Raw genomic sequence first — 18,666 nt, 5'->3', positions numbered from 1 at the left:
GAGGGTTAACGCCAGGTCGCTACGCTGTCATTCACCCAATGAGAAGCCCCAGATGTTTCAGAATCCTAGAATCACCCGTGTTGCAGACTAGACAATGTCATACAAGCTACAGTGTCTTGTCCAGCAGCTCAGCTTTTATGTCAGATAGTGTATTTTCCCCGGTGAAATGTAGACATGCATGATATATATCCAGTCTGTTAAAGTATTGGCAGTTAATGGGAATTTTGTGTTATTATCTATTATTCTGATTAAGAAATTACAGCCGATACGGTAGGCAGCTCTGCGCTTTAAAGATGTTTGTGATCCACCAGTAATCTGAAGTAGAGGGAGAAAATTTGAGACTGTTCCCACCTGGTATGAACAACCATCCTGAGAAATCCAATCACAAGTGGACAGCTGTCAGTCTCTCTGTACACACCTAGTATTAAAATGCGCCTCGCAGGGCGCCATGGTGGCTCACTGGTTAAGAGCCTGCACCAGGGCTCAGTCCTGGTCGCAGCGACTGAGGTTCAAATCCGGCCTCAGGCAATATGCTGCATGTCATCCCCTCTCTCCCTCCCCTGCCCTCCCTGTCCATCTCCACCGTGGCCATCGAATAAAGCAGAAATGCCCAAAAATAATCTTAAAAAAAAAAATGCGCCTCGCCTGCCCACCTGTATTCAGATCTCCCTTTCCTGCTCTACATAAAAATAACACTTATGATTTCAGAGAGAAAGAGACCATAAAATGCAGTTCCCACTTACCTAATCCTCCTTCCATGCAAAAATGTGTGGCGCCGCACGTGGTGGCAGCCTGTTACAGCAGCTCCCGTGTGGGTGTTAGTTTTTTGTATTTTTCTTTTTAATTCTGTAATGCTACCTGTACTTTTTTTGCTAGTTATTGTCCAATCACTACGGACACGACTTTTTCTCTCTTTTTAAACTTTCTGGCCGTTCTTTTGGACTCTTGTGCACTTATGGCAGCGGAGGGTCACAGACGCGACGGTGAGCGCATTGTTTACACTTGCGACCAGCTGATTGCACTGCGTAAGCCTGTGCTGCTTCCCGGAGCGAAGCCTGACATCCCGGAGGAGCTGCGGAGGAGGCGCCGGGGGCGCAGAGCTGGAGCCAAACTGAAGGCGAAGAAGAGGAGATTTCATGGGGAACGTGAGGTCTCTGGGGAATAAGACGGACGAGCCCGCCGCGCTGATTAAAACCGGACATGTGCATGTGAAGGAACGTCTCTGTAACTCGGACATTGAACTGGTTGCTGTGGGAATGCGCCCGTATTACCTGCCTAGTTCACGTCTGCCATTGTAATTGCTGTTTACATCCCCCCATCAGCTGATGTGCCGACGGCCTGTGACGTCATCACCTCCACCGTTGCCAGTGTACAGACTCAACACCCCAATGCTTTCACTGTTATTACTGGAGACTTTAATCATGTCTCACTGGACAAACTACTGCCAACCTTCCACCAGTATGTTGACTGCCCCACCAGAGAAAATAAAACCTTGGATCTGCTGTATGCAAACACCAGTGATGCATAGAACACCACAGCCCTTCCTTCCCTTGGCAGATCAGACCACAACCTGGTCCTGTTATCCCCCGAGTATGTCTCCCTTGTTAAGAGGCAGTCTGTTCACACCAGGACGGTGAGGAGGTGGACTCAGGAGGCTGCTGAGGCACTGCAGGACTGCTTCGAGACAACGGACTGGGATGTACTCTGTGAAACAGATCACTGGATTTAAAGGGAGACAGAGGCTACCATCAGGCAGCCTGGAGAGAGCCAACGAGCTGAACGTCTTCTTCAACAGGTTCAGCTCACAGCCGTCTGTCTCCCTCACACATTCAGACTCCCACACGCCCCCACTGCATTCACCCCTCCTCCCTTGCCACCCTGTGGTAAGTACTCCTGTGCAGCACCTCTCCTCCCCCTCCCCCTCTACCTCATCCTTCACTGAAGACACCAGCACCCTCCCCCGCATGACTGTAACTACGGGCCAGGTTAGGAGACAGCTGGAGAGACTCCACCAGAGGAAGGCCGCAGGACCTGATGGTATCAGCCCCAGGATCCTGAGGACCTGTGCCAGCCAGCTGTCTTCTGTCATCCAACACCTCTACAACCTGAGCCTGAGTCAGGAGAGAGTCCTGGTGCTGTGGAAGACGTCCTGCCTGGTTCCTGTCCCAAAAAAGTCGACTCCATCGGACCTCAATGACTACCGACCAGTTGCCCTCACATCTCATCTGATGAAGGTGCTGGAGAGGCTGGTCTTGGCCCACCTGAGGCCGCAGGTGAAGGAGTTGCTAGACCCTCTACAGTTTGCCTACCAGCCCCATTTGGGAGTTGACGATGCCGTCATATACCTGCTGCAACGAGCTCATATGCATCTGGATGGTGGTGGCAACACTGTGAGAATCACATTCTTTGATTTCTCCAGTGCTTTCAACACCATCCAGCCACTGCTGCTGGGTGAGAAGCTGCGGGTGATGGGTGTCGACACCTCCATTGTCTCCTGGATTACAGACTACCTGACAGGCAGGCCACAGTTTGTCCGTCTGGGCAGTGTTCTGTCTGACGCGGTGGTCAGTGATACAGGAGCTCCACAGGGGACTGTGCTGTCCCCTTTCCTTTTCACCTTATACACCTCAGACTTTCAGTACAACTCCAAGTCATGCCATCTGCAGAAATTTTCTGATGACTCGGCTGTTGTTGGGTGTATAAGTGAGGGAAGGGAGGGGGAGTACAGAGCAGTGGTGGATAACTTTGTGGAGTGGGCTGGACGCAATCACCTGAGGCTGAATGTGATTGACTTCAGGAAGAAGAGGATGGCTTCACAGTCACTGTGTATTCTGGGAGAGGATGTGGAGGAGGTGGAGGACTACAAGTACCTGGGCGTCAACATCAACAACAGACTGGACTGGAAATCCAACACCGAAGCTGTGTACAAGAAGGGGATGAGCAGACTCTACTTCCTGAGGAAGCTGAGATTCTTCAATGTGTGCAGCAAGATGTTGGAGATGTTCTATCAGTCTGTTGTGGCCAGCGTACTCTTTTACGCCGTGGTTTGTTGGGGGAGCAGCATCGGAGCCAGCGACACCAACAGACTCAACAAACTGATCAGGAGGGCTGGCTCCGTGGTTGGCTGCAAACTGGACACTTTGGAGGCTGTGGTGGAGAGGAGGATACTGAACAAACTGTTATCTATCATGGATAACCCTGATCACCCTCTCCACCACACACTGGACAGACAGCGGAGCTCCTTCTCCAACAGACTGTTACAGCTCCGCTGTCGAAGGGACAGATACAGGAAATCATTCCTGCCACAAGCTATCACACTTTACAATAACTCACACCGGTCTGACAGAGACTCACAACTCTCTGCAGTATAGCTCTGTTTTTAACACTCCACTACCCAGCACCTTAAATTGTTTGTTTATTTATTATCCACTACTCAGCACCTTACTTACTTGTTCAGTTTATTATGTGCTTGCCTTGAAAAGGCAACACATCTTAAAATCTTGCATATTTATTCTTTTTATTATTAGTGGGCAAGCTGGCAGCTTGTTAGTGGGCAAGCTGGCAGCTTGCACACGTTCTTCCTACTATTTCTTTATTTCTTTATTATTCCGTACGTTTTTTGGACCGTAACTCCTCCTACAGCTTTCGTTTTAGGCCCACACAATGAATTGGGAAAATGTGCGGCCCAATTGGGAATAGTGTGCTATTACTTTTATAAGGAATCCGACTCACAGAATTCTCAAAATTCCAATTTTCCTGAAAATTTCAGCCATAGGAAATGAATGGCCAAAACTTTGGAAGGCTCCAGGGCCCAGAGCTTTGGACCTGCATCCACGCACCAAATATGAAAAACGTGCGTCTTATTGAGAAGAAGCAGGGTTTCGATTTTCAGACCGATCCGACATTCCGTTTTTCCGCAATTCCAGTTTGAAGTCAGAATTCCAGACGCAATACACACTAATGGAGTTGAGCTAGAGCGGCATTCCTGGCATTCCTGAGCGGCTAGAGTGGAGCAGCCCTGAAAAATCGCCTAAAACTTTTATCTTAAACTTGCTCTGCTGGCCACAATTTTCACTCCACATGCATAAATTTGGGATCAAATTGTAGGAAAAATAGTTGTGCTTTGAAAAATGTAAATACAAAACACACACTTTTTCAACTCGCCGTTTCTCGGGCATTTTGGAGAGTTGGTGAATAATTTTGACACAGTTTGAAAGCTCAAAGCCTTACCTTTCTCACGATACCTTTTACTTTCCAGTCGGATTTACTGTCATTGATTAAAATGCATTAGTTTGACCACTACTTTTAGGCGATTTTCTGCCAAGTGCCACTGTCACTCATGCAGTGTGCTCACACACTTTTTCAACTCGCTCTAGGGTGGGCATTTTTGGGATTTGGGAAATAATTTTGACACAGTTTGAAAGCTCAAAGCCTTACCTTTCTCACGATACCTTTTACTTTCCAGTCGGATTTACTGTCATTGATTAAAATGCATTAGTTTGACCACTACTTTTAGGCGATTTTCTCCCAAGTACCACTGTTCATAGAGCCTCATTTCTGGCTCCGCCCACACAAGCCCCAGTGGCACCGTGGATAGTGTCTCTGCCTGCCATGCAGGAGACCAGGGTTCAACTCCCCGCCTGGGCAAGAGTGACAACACTACACAACCCACAAACAGCATAGGGCTAGCGGTTTAGCGCATGTCCAGGCGGTCACAAGGCAAGCACATCAAAGTTTCTTCAGAAACTTTACAAAATCTAGTTTTATTTTATTATCCATCACTCAGCACCTTAACTGTTATTTATTAGAAGTGGTGATTCCATGGGGCCAAATCAAGTCGGACAGTCGCCGAATCCCATTACCGGGCGTTGGGTTCTGCCACTCGGTTTCCTGGTTCCATGGTGTCAAGCTTACCCTGTGCCATACCATCTACTGTCTGTATTTTTCATTTTTCATATTTATTATTTTCATCAGTATATCTTACATTTCTTACATTTCAACACTTAAACATCTCATATTCTCAGGCTACTTTAATGTATATACTTAGCCCTTATTGTCTTTAGTGTATATATTTCACATTTTTAGTCTCTATTGTATATACTTTTAATTTTAATTTTTTTATTTTATCTTTTGTTTTTATTGATGATGCTGCTGTAACGTGTGAATTTCCCAGTCTGGGATCAATAAAGTATACCTATCTATCTATCTATCTATCTATCTATCTAAAATAGAAACACAACGGCATTTAACAGGCAGCAGGTATTTAACAAAAGGAGACATCCACCCTGTCAATCACTGGGGACGTATTTCACATCTGTTACAGGCTCGACCCAATCATGTTCAGGCTCAGACTATTTAATTATTCCAGCAGGTATGAGAGGATTCTCCGCTTAGGTGGGTAAATTAATCTATAATATTTCTATGGTATTCCTGTAGTAACTGCAATGCCACATATGCACGGCCGCCATAATATTTATGTAGTATTCTCATAGAAACAATCGTGTCTAGGGGCAGAGAGAATGTGTTTAATCGTGCTGGGGCACAAAATTTAAGAACTTCCGCTGCCTCCAAATTTTATATGGAACAAAAAACCCTGCCTGTTGTCAATACATATTGAAGAGACACCCCCAAATTTCTGCTACTGTTTCCACCTGTACTTAGAAGTGTCAGCTTGTTTCCGGATTTCTCTGGATGATTGTTTATACCAGGTGGGACAAGTCCTCTGAGTTTCAATACAACAAATCTTATAAGTACGATAGCGTATTAGGGCCATTGTGGGGAAAAAAATATGGAGCTATGTGAGTAGGGTAATATTCCAAGAAAAAAAAATTCACATATTTATGAGAAGGAAGCACATGCCTTCATTTTAAAAGGTGGGATCAGCAACACACTGCAGACTCTGCTGCCGTGTATCATGACTGCAGTTGATGGCTTCATCAAATTATACTTTGCAATCAGATAATCATATTATTATCATAAGCATCTGGACATCTGGAGAGACACTGCCGTGACTTGGGTCTATTCAGAAGAAAACAATATTGTGATCCTGGGCTAAAATCACCAGGAATTCCTTGTTACTAAATCTAGTAACAACAATAGTATGGACTTCTGGCTTGCTGATGGAGTAATCAGATGCGTAGTGAAATTGTGCTCCCAACCCATTGCTCTTTACCTACATACTAATTTGAAAACTTGACTTTTATCAGCAAAAGGAATAGATGAGTGGGACAGAAACATAAGAGGTCCTAAAGAGAAGGAAAAATAATTAAAACTCAAGATAAAAGTACCTTGGCTGCGAAAGCAAGCAACAGTGAAGCAGATCAAGCTAACAATCAAGGTGAAGCTGCGGAGAGCCAGAGAAATCCAGAAAGGACTATAGACCCCAAAGATATACTCAGGACGATAAAGGAGCTAAAAACTGATCTCAAGGGGGATAATAACAGCATGAAACAGGAAATCATTCTCCTTAGACAAGAAATTAATGGCAAACTTGACAAACTCGCGACAGAAATGCAGAGTCTGTCCAACCGAGTCGGAAACGCAGAGGCCCGTGTGGAGCAGGTAGGGGGATGGGTGACAACAACAAAGTGTCCTGAAGCAAAAACTAACAGACTTAGGGGCCGTTTACACGACAACGATTTTCACAGAAACGGTAAACTTTTGTTGCGGTTTGGCCTTTCATTTACACGACAACGGCGTTTTAGGTGCTTGAAAACGCAAACTTTTGAAACCGGGTTCCAGACTGGAATTTTTTGATAACGCCACTCTCCCTGCCGTCGTGTAAACTGGCAATATGCAATTCTTTTGAAAACGATGACGACACGGCCCCACTTCTCGTGTGACTATGACGTTTTCAGCCATGCACGAACAGGAAAACAACAACAATGGTGGACTATTGAACTGTTTGTGCACAGGTGCACGGTACTACTCTGTGGTGTTACATTGCGAAGTTCGCTGCCACCTACTGGCCTGGCATGCACACTACAGCATTTTCAGTTGTATTTGCGGATCCGTGTGAACGAGGATCGTTCTCACAGCGTTGTCATTACCACAAGACTTGGATCTGAAAATGCAGAGGGCTCACCAGTCCCTGGCACAAAACCCACGACCCAAAGCCCCACCAAGACCTATCATTTATCAACTTTCAGGAGTTCATCACTAAGGAGATGGTTTTGAGAGAAGCTTGGAAAAAGTTGGCATCAGAATTCTCCACTTCAACCATGACTATGCTTTGGAGATTGTCAAGAGGCACTGGGAATACAACAGGATAAAGAAAGCCCTAAAGGAAAGTGAGATTCGCTTCCACACACCATCCATAAATATGCAAATCCACTGGGAAATGGGGACCTGAACATACAGCAGTGCCCAGGAGGCGCAGCAGGAGCTGAGGGGATGCAGATCCCCTCAGAGTTGGAAAAAAATCTACATGAACTAGCCCATAATGACAAAGTGAAAACATGTTTTCAGACATTTTTGTAAATTCATTAAAAATGTAAACATGTAAACATAATTGGTACATAAGTATTCAAACCGTTTGCTATGATGCTCAAAATTGAACTCAGGTGCATCTAATTTCCTAATTTCCTAATTATCCTTGAGAAGCTTCTACAACTTGATTGGTACCTGTGGTAATTTCAGTTGACTGAATATCATTTGGAATGGCACATACCTGTCTATATTAGGTCTCACAGTTGACAGTGCATATCAGAGCAGAAACAAAGCAATGAAGTCAAAGGAATTGTATGTAGACCTCTGAGACTGGATTGTGTCAAGGCAAAATCTGGGTAAGGATACAAAAAAGATTTGGCAGCATTGAAGGTCCAGAAAAGCACTGTGGTCTCCAGTATTCGGAAATGGAATAAGTTTGGAACCACCAGGACCCTGATCTGGCCACCCGACCAAACTGAATAATCGGGGAAGAAGGGCCTTGGTCAGAGAGGTGATCAAGAACCCAATGGTCACTAAGGTGGAGCTCCAGTGTTCCCTTGTGGAGATAGGACAACCATCCAGTAGGTCAACCATTGCTAACACACTCCACCAATCAGGCCTTTATGGTAGAGTGGCCAGACGGGAGCCACTGCTCACTAAAAGGCACGTGACAACCCGCTTGGAATTTGCCAAAAAGCATCTTAAGGATTCTGAGACCAGGAGAAACAAAATTCTCTTGTCTGAACTTTTTGGCCTGAACTCCAAGCATCATGTCTGGAGAAAACAGGCACTGCTCATTGCCTGGCTAACACCATCTCTACTGTGAAGAATGGTGGTGGCAGCATCATGCTGTGGGGTTTTTCTGCGGCAGAAACTGGGCAACTAGTCCACATTGAGGGAAAGATGACAGCAGCCAAATACAGAGATTCTTCAAGAAAACCTGTTCCAGAGTGCTCTGGAACTCAGACTAGGGTGATGATTCATCTTCCAACACAACAATGACCCGAAGCACACAGCCAAGATAACAAAGAAATGGCTTCAGGAGCAGTTTGTGAATGTGGTCCAGCCAGAGCCCGGACTTGAATCCAAATGAACATCTCTGGAAAGACCTAAAAATGGCTGTCTACAGACTCTGCCTCTCTAACCTGACTGAGCTTGAGAGTATCTGTGAGAAGAAAAACAGGTTTGCCAAGCTTGTAGAGACATACAAGAAGACTTGAGGCTGTGATTGTTGCCAAAGGTGCTTAAGACAATTTTTTACAAGTGACACACATATCGAAACAAGAACATGATAAGTTTAAAAAGTTGTGGTATTTAATCTCCTTTTTCAATTTGTTTAAAAATAGTAGAAAAAGAGGAGTGACTAGTCATATTTCCAACTCTCTTAACTCTGAACTTGTTACGGAAAAGGGAAACAAAGAAGGCAGACAGATAATTACTAGAAGAAGGATAGATAACATTCTGGTTACATTTGCTAATATATATGTTCCTCCTAAGTGAAATTTGTTAAATACTTATTTTATACAATAACTTCTGAAAGCGAAGGAATTGTAGTCTGTGCTGGAGATTGGAACACAATTCTAAACGACTCTGTTGACAGAACAAGCACAAAAAAACATAAATCCCATAGGTTGTTTAAAGAGACAGGTATGTGTGATGTGTAGAGGAACTTTCATGCATTTGAAAACGACTTCATTCAGTATTCAGCTACTCATCAGGTGCATTCCAGAATAATTTATTTTCTAATGAATATTACAGTGACACAGGGTGAAGGAGTGCTCAATAGGAACATCAGATTTATCAGATCACAATGCAATTTATTTAACCATACACTTGAAAAACTGACCTAGGAGTACATTATGGAGACTAAATATCAGCATTTTATATGCTGCTGTAAAGGAGTTCCAGAAAGAAATAAGTGATTGTATAAATGATAATGATAACAGCCAAGTGGATCCAACCATCATTTGGGATACAGGCAATCATGAGAGAAAGACTAATCTCAAGAACGGCATGAGAATGACATAACATGAGAATGACAACATATGATGAATCAGAGAAAACACTGAAAGACCTACAGTAACAACATAAAGAGGGGGGATAGGGTTGACAAATTACACAAAAGAACAAACAAATTAAATAGAGAAAATGCTGAATGATGAATTAGAGAAGAAATTGAGATTCAGAAAACAAATCTTTTATGAATCAGGGCCAAAACCAACAAAAATTTTAGCAAAATGACGCAGGGCACAACAAATTAGAAACTGAATAAATCGGATTAGATACCCTTTAATTAATAAAATAACCTATGAACCAGAAGAAATTCAAAAACTCAGGCAGCATGGCCTAAAAAATGCAATTTTCATTGTTTTCGTGTGATAGGGAAGGTCTTGGGGCCACATAAATACTGCATTTCACCTATGATAAACGGAGTGCACACAGCCCGTTTTTTTGAAACTGTCCCTGTAAAACGAGCGGATTTGCACTTCCTGTAAGTCTTGACGTCAGTGACTCCGCCCACAGTGCCTGCATCCCCAGGCAACCAGCTACCAAGCTAGTGAACTTAGCCAGTTAGCCTCAACTCCCTGGACAATAAGCTCACAAGCTTATTGTGAGCTTATTGTCCAGGGGTAGTGGCTAAGTGAAGCTCACAGCTTCACTTAGCCACTACCCCTCCGCTCCCAGGGCAACAAGTTCACTTTCGACAAGTTTTCAAATAGTTACTGTATCTCGTTGGCTGTTTTTCTCTTGCTCAATATGGCGGCACTCTATTGTTTACGTCCCAGAATGCATTGCGCAGTGACGTCGGTTGATTGGCCCGACCATATGTCACTCAGAAAACAGTCAGCCAATCAGTGGAGAGGGGCTGATTCTCTCTTCTGATTGGCTAAATGAACCGTGCTGCCAGAGCTCCGGGATAAAGGCAAGAGAGAGGAGTTGTAAAACTACATTTAGCAGACCACAGGTACTCAAAACCACAAATACATCTTGCTAGGGATATCAGCAATTAAAATAAAACCCTGAAAAAGTGTACACCATGGAGCCTTTAAAGATTATTACGAAACTCTGTAGTCACAACCTAAGATTGTTGATGAACATAATATTAAATAATTCTTGTTATTGTTAGATCTTCCCTCCAAAGGAAAAAAACAAAGTGATGAATTAATGGCCCCATCACAAAAAAGAATTAGATATAGCAATTAGTAAATTGAAACAAATAAAAGGAGTGATGGTTTTCCATATGAATGGTATAAAATCCTCAAAGAAGATCTCCTGTATATTACTAGAATCCCTAAACTGGACACTTAACAAAGCTGTGGTTCCACCACCATGGAAAGAGGCTGTGATATCAGGTAAAAATAAAGAATATTCTCAATCTTATCATGCAATTTCTGTATTGAATTATTAGTTATTTCCATCTATAATCTCAGGAAGAATTGAATGCGTCCTGTCTAATTTAATAAATGAAGTTCGACAAACACAGGATAACAGCAGATGGACTCTACACATAGTAGAACAGGGCAAAATGCCAGAAATATTGTATAGGGACAAATATTAGACAGAAGACTAAACATTACAGAGCAATGGTGGCATGGAATGGGTTACCATCTTTTCTTGTATCAGAAAATAATATGATATGCTTTAAGAAAAAGCTTAAGCTATTTTTGTTCACCAAGGAACAATGAAATGAAGTTGTTTTTGTCCTTTATTTTGGTGGGGATGATGAATGTTATGTTTAAATAATTCATTTTGTTTTTTTTGTATCAGAGCAGAGCAGATGTCGATGTTGTTTGTTTTGAGTGGAAGATGTTTTGTATTATGTCTACAGTGTGTGTATGTGTTATAATTTTGATGATGTTGGGGACCCCAGGAAGAGTAGCTTCTCTTTTCAGCAGCTAATGGGGATCGTAATAAACAAACAAACAAACAAACAAACAAACAAACAAACAGGCTAATAAACAACATCTAAGCGCAGCACTGGTCAGTCTTGATACAGAAAAGGCATTTGATCAAGTTAATTGCCCTTTTTTGTATGGGGTACAAGAGATGCTGGGGTTTAATAACCAATTTGTTAGGTGCATACAATCTTTATTTAGAGACCCAACGCTAGAATAAAGATCAGTGGCCATCTGACAGGCAATTTTAAGCTGTGTAGAGGCACCTGCCAGGGCGGCTGCCTTACCCCCTCCCTTTTTGCAATATCAATAGAGCCTGTAGCTCATGCTATTAGAGAAAATACAGATCCAAAATACAGAAAGGAATCAGTATAGCAAAAGAGGTACATATAATAGGAATTTTGCCAGTGATAGATCTCCAAAACCTAAACTCATCGATTCCCAAGCTTATGAAAATCAAATGGCACGTTACAAATTGAAAAAAAAATGAAAATTTTCAAAAACACAGGAACTCCCTCTTAACTACATACCAATTAAAGCAATTAGGCAGAAATCTAAATGGAACTGGGAGGCAAAAATCAATAAAATACCCAGTGCTAGTCACTCAGGAATTGAGCACAATGTACGAAACAAACAATATAGGGTCATTCCATGTCAGATCATCAAATGGGTGTCAGTGTGGCAACTCAGATTTCAATGATATTGATCCTATAGTTAGAAAACCATGTTTTTGAACATTTTTCAAATTTCACCCACTTTGGACAAAATATAGATTTTTTTCAGAATTTTCAAAGTGAGGTACTATCATATGAGTTTGGTCAGTTTTCGACGAACTTCAGTTGACGACTTGCATTTTGGCATACCTTCAGTGTGCTGTAACTTTATTAATTTTCCTAGAGTATTGAAACTTTGTATATTTAGTGAATGAAAGGTGCTAAATCAGATTTTGTTGTTGCTTTCTGTCTAAAATATAAGCTTTTGGAGCTTCTGAGGACCAAACTTTGATTTTTTTTTTTCAGGCAGTGCCTTATTGGGACCACTCTCTCAGAACCAAGATATGTCACAAAGTTAGATCTAGTATGTTTAAAATTATTTATTTCCACACCTAGAAGTAAAATAATTCGGAAGAATGTCTGGATTAAGAACCCATTCCAGTTACTGCCCTGCTAAAGTTTAAAATAATGCCATAATGTGGTAAACAGGAGGTCTAGGTATCTGACCCCATGGGCCCTATCTTGCGCCAAAGTCCCTAAACCCGTTATTTGGGGATTTAGCATTGCGCAAGAGGCATTCCCCGCAAAAGTTGCTATCTTGCGCACCTCCCGTTATCCGTAAAACACCTGCGCTACCCGCTATATTATGCATAGGCGTATTTTGGGCATTACGCCAGTTAAACCAATCAGTGTGCCAGGTGCCATTGCCTTTAAGGGCAGGCTGCGCTATCCTAAATCCTAAATCCTAAACCCGCGATGGAGAGAGGGAGGTAGATTTTCTCAGGGCTTCTACTGAGGCTAAAGCAAGTTGGCTTTATATATATACATATTATATAATATATTATAGGCGAGTTAATTCGGGACGTGGAGCCACATGTGTCCAAGTGGACGTGTCACAAGGTTGTACTGATTGAGTAAAATCCCCGGGTCACACCACACACACACAAGAGGCAGAGGTGGAACTATGTGTAAACTAATTTATTGACAAGGTAGATTGGGCAAATAAAATATTAAAAATAAAAATATAGAACAGCTGCTGGCTTATGATAAAACAATAAAACGTGCTGGCGTAAGTGTCCAATTAAAACAGTCTTTCCTCTAAACAGTCTATATGAGTAATATACTCAGTCCATCCCAGCGGCGTCCCGGTATCAGTCTGACCGTGTGCATGGCGAGGCTCTGTCGGGGCGCGCATTGAAGCCGCCTGTGCGTGCTCTCCTAACAGCCCACACTTTAGGGAAAGCGGATAGCGTGTGGTCCTGACCACCTGCATGAAACACGCCCACGGACACACCTCCAGGCGCAAATGACGGAGTCGGCATAACGGATAGCGGGTAGCGTGGGCACAAGATACCGTTTAGGGATAGCGGAAGTTTCTAAATCCGCAATTTGCGGGTAGCGGGTAGTGGCAGCGGGTAGCAGGTGGCACAAGATAGGGCCCCATATCTCCAGAGGCACACCTTGGATTTCCAAATTTTCAGTGGATATTCTACTGTTGTATGTGCAGTAAAATTGTAAATTTTACAGCACTTTGAATATATCGAAAATCCATGTAATTTACAAGCTTTAAACTTTAGTGTGCAACACACAATAATTATATTTCATGACAGTGAAAAAAGAGGATGAATTAATTTAGATGGTAAAGTGAGCTGACTTCAATATTATAGCATGTTTGAGCATGTTAAGCAATTGATCAGTAGCCTACAATAGGGTGCACTAAGGCATTCAGTTAGATTTTCTGGTTGCATGAACATGGCTTCCTCACAGTCTTTTGGTTTGGATAACTGTGATTTTGATGGTGACTTTGGTGACTGTCATCAAACTATTCGAACTAATGGAAAATCTGGATTATTACCATTTGATTCTTTACCAGAACATGACCAAAAGCTTGGTTCCTGCCGGAGTAACTTGGGCCTGAACACAGCAACTGCTTCATCTATTTGTTTGCATCATCAAAAGGCCTTGCTTGAAAAGTATTCTGTCAGGCAAACAAAGTGTTGTGATCCTTTTCAACGGCACAAGAAAGTGGTTAAAGCTTCATTACAACTTGTTTCTGAAGACCTTGCAAGAAAGCTCAAGGTCAAACCAGGATAGAAGATCTGTCCATCTTGTGTCAAACAAGCCAACAGTACCCGCAGATTTTTCTTTTTTGGGACAAAGTTAAGAAAACAGTTGTTTTACCTTTTTTGACAGTTTCGGCGTGAATCTTCCACCTTCATCAGAAGCGTCACCAGAATGTCGGGTGGTGACGTGCTTTATCAGCTGGTGTTACGGAGGCATGAACTTTCTGTCAAATTTGACAGGTCGGTCATGCCTCCTGCTGTCAGTTTGCCTCCCTAGGACTGCAGTCCAGGTGTGTGACAATATGTATGTTCCCTCGTCCCGGTTCATTGTCTGTTAGCACGTTTTCTAATCTCCACTGCCTCCATAATCCACCGTTGGTAGTGTGGTATCCAGTGTGGCTACCTGACAGAAAATGACACTGAATCCACATTTTTGCCAAGATTGGGGCTTTTAAAGGCTGTGGTCTTAAACTTTTGATCAGCTGATGAACAGCCTATTTCAGTTTAATGGTTGTTTGCAATAAATTGCTTACTCAATTTTTTTTTTTTTTGTCTCACTCCCATTTCTTCTTTTTGCATTTTGAAGCTCTACTTAGAACCTTCTTAAGATTCAACAGTGCAAAATGTAAATTCTTGCAATTTTTCAACTGGTCTTAAAATTTTGATCAGGAGTGTATGTAACCTACAGCACCACTCAGAAACATACCACCATTGACCTATGTTACAGGTCAGTAGGTGGAGCATACCGCTCTATACCCATGCCTTCTCTAGGAGCCTCTTATCATAATAGTGTTTACCTCATGCCAGTGTACGAACCGTCCTTTAAACGCTTAGAACACAAGGAAAGAATGGTGAAAATGTGGTCAGAGGATAGTATCTTCTCTCTCCAAGCATGTTTTGAGTGTACTGAATGGGACTGTTTTTTCAGGATGGCACAGAAAATATTGATGAATTAGCCGATACTGTCTCATCTTACATTACTTTCTGTGTTGACTCAGTCATCCCAACCAGGAACTTCGTCCATTATCCAAACAACAAACCTTGGGTCACTAAAGAACTAAAATCTGTGATAAATAAGAAAAAGAGGTCATTTTACACCGGGGACCCCAGGGAGATAAGAGGTCTCCAAGGAGGTAAAAAATGAGATTAGGAAGGCAAAAATGAAGTACAGAGAGAAGGTTGAAGAATTGTATAGTGGGGCGGATCTCAGAGCTGCATGGAGGGGAATTAAGTCAATGGCATCTATAAATCAATATTCTTGTGAATCCAGGCAGCTGATAACTGTAAAAGGTGTTGATGTCTCTGATTTGACAAATGTTTTTAATGTTTTTTATTCACATTTTTAATCATCTAATTTCTCTGAGAACATCTTTAGGTGGAAGAATTCTCTTGTCCCTCAAAATGACATCATGATAGCACAGGAAGAAGTAACAGCTCTGTTTAAAGGCCCCATGGTGTACACTTTTTCAGGGTTTTATTTTAACTGTTGATATCCCTAGCATGATGTATTTGTGGTTTTGAGTACCTGTGGTCTGCTAAATATAGTTTTACAGCTCCTCTCTCTTGCCTTTATCCTGGAGCTCTGGCAGCACGGTTCATTTAGCCAATCAGAAGAGAGAATCAGCCCCTCTCCACTGATTGGCTGACTGTTTTCTGAGTGACGTATGATCGCGCCAATCAACCGACATCACTGCGCAATGCATTCTGGGACGTAAACAATAGCATGCCGCCATATTGAGCGAGAGAAAAACAGAGCCAACGAGGTACAGTAACTATTTGAAAACTTGTTGAAAGCAAGTTATCATCTTATGTAAGATTGTCATGGTTACCGCCGAGCGTGATGTTATACAACCGTACGTATTTGAGTCTGACACCAATCCCGAACTACAGACGAAGCCGGCATTCAATTGCTATTGTGATGGCGGTGCGCATGGATGCAGCGGCCCCTGCAGGGATCAGCGAGAGAGAATGTTTTAAATGTTTTGCTTAACCCAGACGCTCAGGTTGCATAACCTACAGCTGAGAGACTTTACTAAACATCAGGGTAAAGCATGCTGCAAGAAATGAGGCACTCTGCTTGGATGTGGACATAATACGCCAGCACGGGATTTTACCTGTGTCTACACCGGCAGCCACCAGGGAGAGGAGGAAGTGCAAGTGGTGCGAACGTAAACAAAGGAGGGGGAAGAGAGCCGGATCCACGTTAGGCTAAAAGCTAACCCCTCCAGACCAGCAGGACCGTTGCTCTTGCTCTCTAATGTTCGCTCCCTCAACAACAAGCTGGACGAGCTACGCTTGCGAAGAGACACCCGCAGAGACTAGAGAGACTGCTGTGTGCTTGCTTTTATGGATACATGGCTCCATGGAAACATCCCATTCCTGCAGGAGTAGAGCACTGAACATTGTCAGAGACCCCTCTCAAATACTTTGAACTGCTGCCATCAGGGAAACGGTTCATAAGCATGAAAAGCAAAACCACCAGAATGCGCAACAGCTCCCTCCAGAAAGCTGTTAAGACATTTAAACTGCTGACTTGACCATCACTCAGGGATCCCAAGTGAGAAACACTATCTCATTTTGTGTGCACTACTGCTGTATGTGCAGCTTAAAGACAATAAAGCTTGATTTGATTTGATTTAATTTGATATTCTGACACACTGGGTGGCGCAACCTTGACTTGGTTCAAGCAAGTGGGGGACTTGCAGGGGCAAATGTTATTGCGGGTGCACGATGCGTGCAGCCACAAAATGTCGAGAAGTTGCCCAGAACTACTCAGAGAAGCAGCAACTTTAATTGAAGAGGCCACATTTATTTATTTAATTCCCATTTTAATTAATTAATGACACTTTTAAGTATTTATTTAAAGATGTGTTTATATACACTATATTACCAAAAGTATTCGATCACCCATTCAAATGATCAGAATCAGGTGTCCTAATCACTTGGCCTGGCCACAGGTGTATAAAATCAAGCACTCAGGCATGCAGACTGTGAAACAAGACATTTGTGAAAGAATGGGCCGCTCTCAGGAGCTCAGTGAATTCCAGCGTGGAACTGTCATAGGATGCCACCTGTTCAACAAATCCAGTCGTGAAATTTCCTCGCTCCTAAATATTCCACAGTCAACTGTCAGCTCTATTATAACAAAATGGAAGCGTTTGGGAACAACAGCAACTCAGCCACGAAGTGGTAGGCCACGTAAAGTGACGGAGAGGGGTCAGCGGATGCTGAAGCGCATAGTGCAAAGAGGTCGCCGACTTTCTGCACAGTCAATTGCTACAGAGCTACAAACTTCATGTGACCTTCAGATTAGCCCAAGTACAGTACGCAGAGAGCTCCATGGAATGGGTTTCCATGGCCGAGCAGCTGCAGCCAAGCCACACATCACCAAGTGCAATGCAAAGCGTCGGATGCAATGGTGTAAAGCACGCCGCCACTGGCCTCTAGAGCAGTGGAGACGCGTTCTCTGGAGTGATGAATCACGCTTTTCATCTGGCAATCTGATGGACGAGTCTGGGTTTGGAGGTTGCCAGGAGAACGGTACATTTCAAACTGCATTGTGCCGACTGTGAAATTTGGTGGAGGAGGAATTATGGTGTGGGGTTGTTTTTCAGGAGCTGGGCTTGGCCCCTTGGTTCCAGTGAAAGGAACTTTGAATGCTTCAGGATACCAAAACATTTTGGACAATTCCATGCTCCCAACCTTGTGGGAACAGTTTGGAGCGGGCCCCTTCCTCTTCCAACATGACTGTGCACCAGTGCACAAAGCAAGGTCCATAAAGACATGGATGACAGAGTCTGGTGTGGATGAACTTGACTGGCCTGCACAGAGTCCTGACCTGAACCCGATAGAACACCTTTGGGATGAATTAGAGCGGAGACTGAGAGCCAGGCCTTCTCGACCAACATCAGTGTGTGACCTCACCAATGCGCTTTTGGAAGAATGGTCAAAAATTCCTATAAACACTCTCCTCAACCTTGTGGACAGTCTTCCCAGAAGAGTTGAAGCTGTAATAGCTGCAAAAGGTGGACCGACATCATATTGAACTCTATGGGTTAGGAATGGGATGGCACTTCAGTTCATAGTATGAGTAAAGGCAGGTGAGCGAATACTTTTGGTAATATAGTGTATTTCATTCTGTCTCTTTTGGTCCTCCATTGTCAGTAACCACAGCCCTACACCTGGGAACACCCAACAACACCGGTGTGCTCTCCACCTACTCCAGACTATTGACCTCATTTAATAACCTGATGGTTGCAGGAATGGAAGAGTGGGAGTATCTCACTGTTCTTGTCCTAATTGAATAAATAACTTGAACTTGAATAAAACATTACATTGTCTCAGAGTGATCGGCATTCCATGTGTAGAGTGCATCAAACTTCCACCAGCTCTAAAAGTTGGAGCAAATTTGGATGGAAATTTTTAATTTGCTTTTTTGTTACTCCCTACATAATAATAATAATAATAATAATAATAATAATAATAAAAAAAAACCAACAACTGGGTGAATAGGAGCAATGTTGGAGACATGCCAATCACTCACATATTTTCTGGTCATGTCAAAAA

At 43.0% G+C, this 18,666-nt stretch overlaps 1 protein-coding gene across 2 annotated transcripts in view; it reads left to right on the top strand.

Moving 5' to 3' along the window:
• Positions 1–18,666, top strand: part of prkdc (protein kinase, DNA-activated, catalytic subunit) — a 422,427-nt gene that overhangs the window by 388,035 nt on the left and 15,726 nt on the right. The gene's annotated exons all lie outside the window — the stretch shown is intronic.

Source organism: Myripristis murdjan, chromosome 20 (assembly GCF_902150065.1).
Source record: "Myripristis murdjan chromosome 20, fMyrMur1.1, whole genome shotgun sequence".
NCBI classification, from domain to species: Eukaryota; Metazoa; Chordata; class Actinopteri; order Holocentriformes; family Holocentridae; genus Myripristis; species Myripristis murdjan.
The sequence above is the reverse complement of the archived record's forward strand: the minus strand, read 5'-3'. Positions and strand labels throughout refer to the sequence as shown.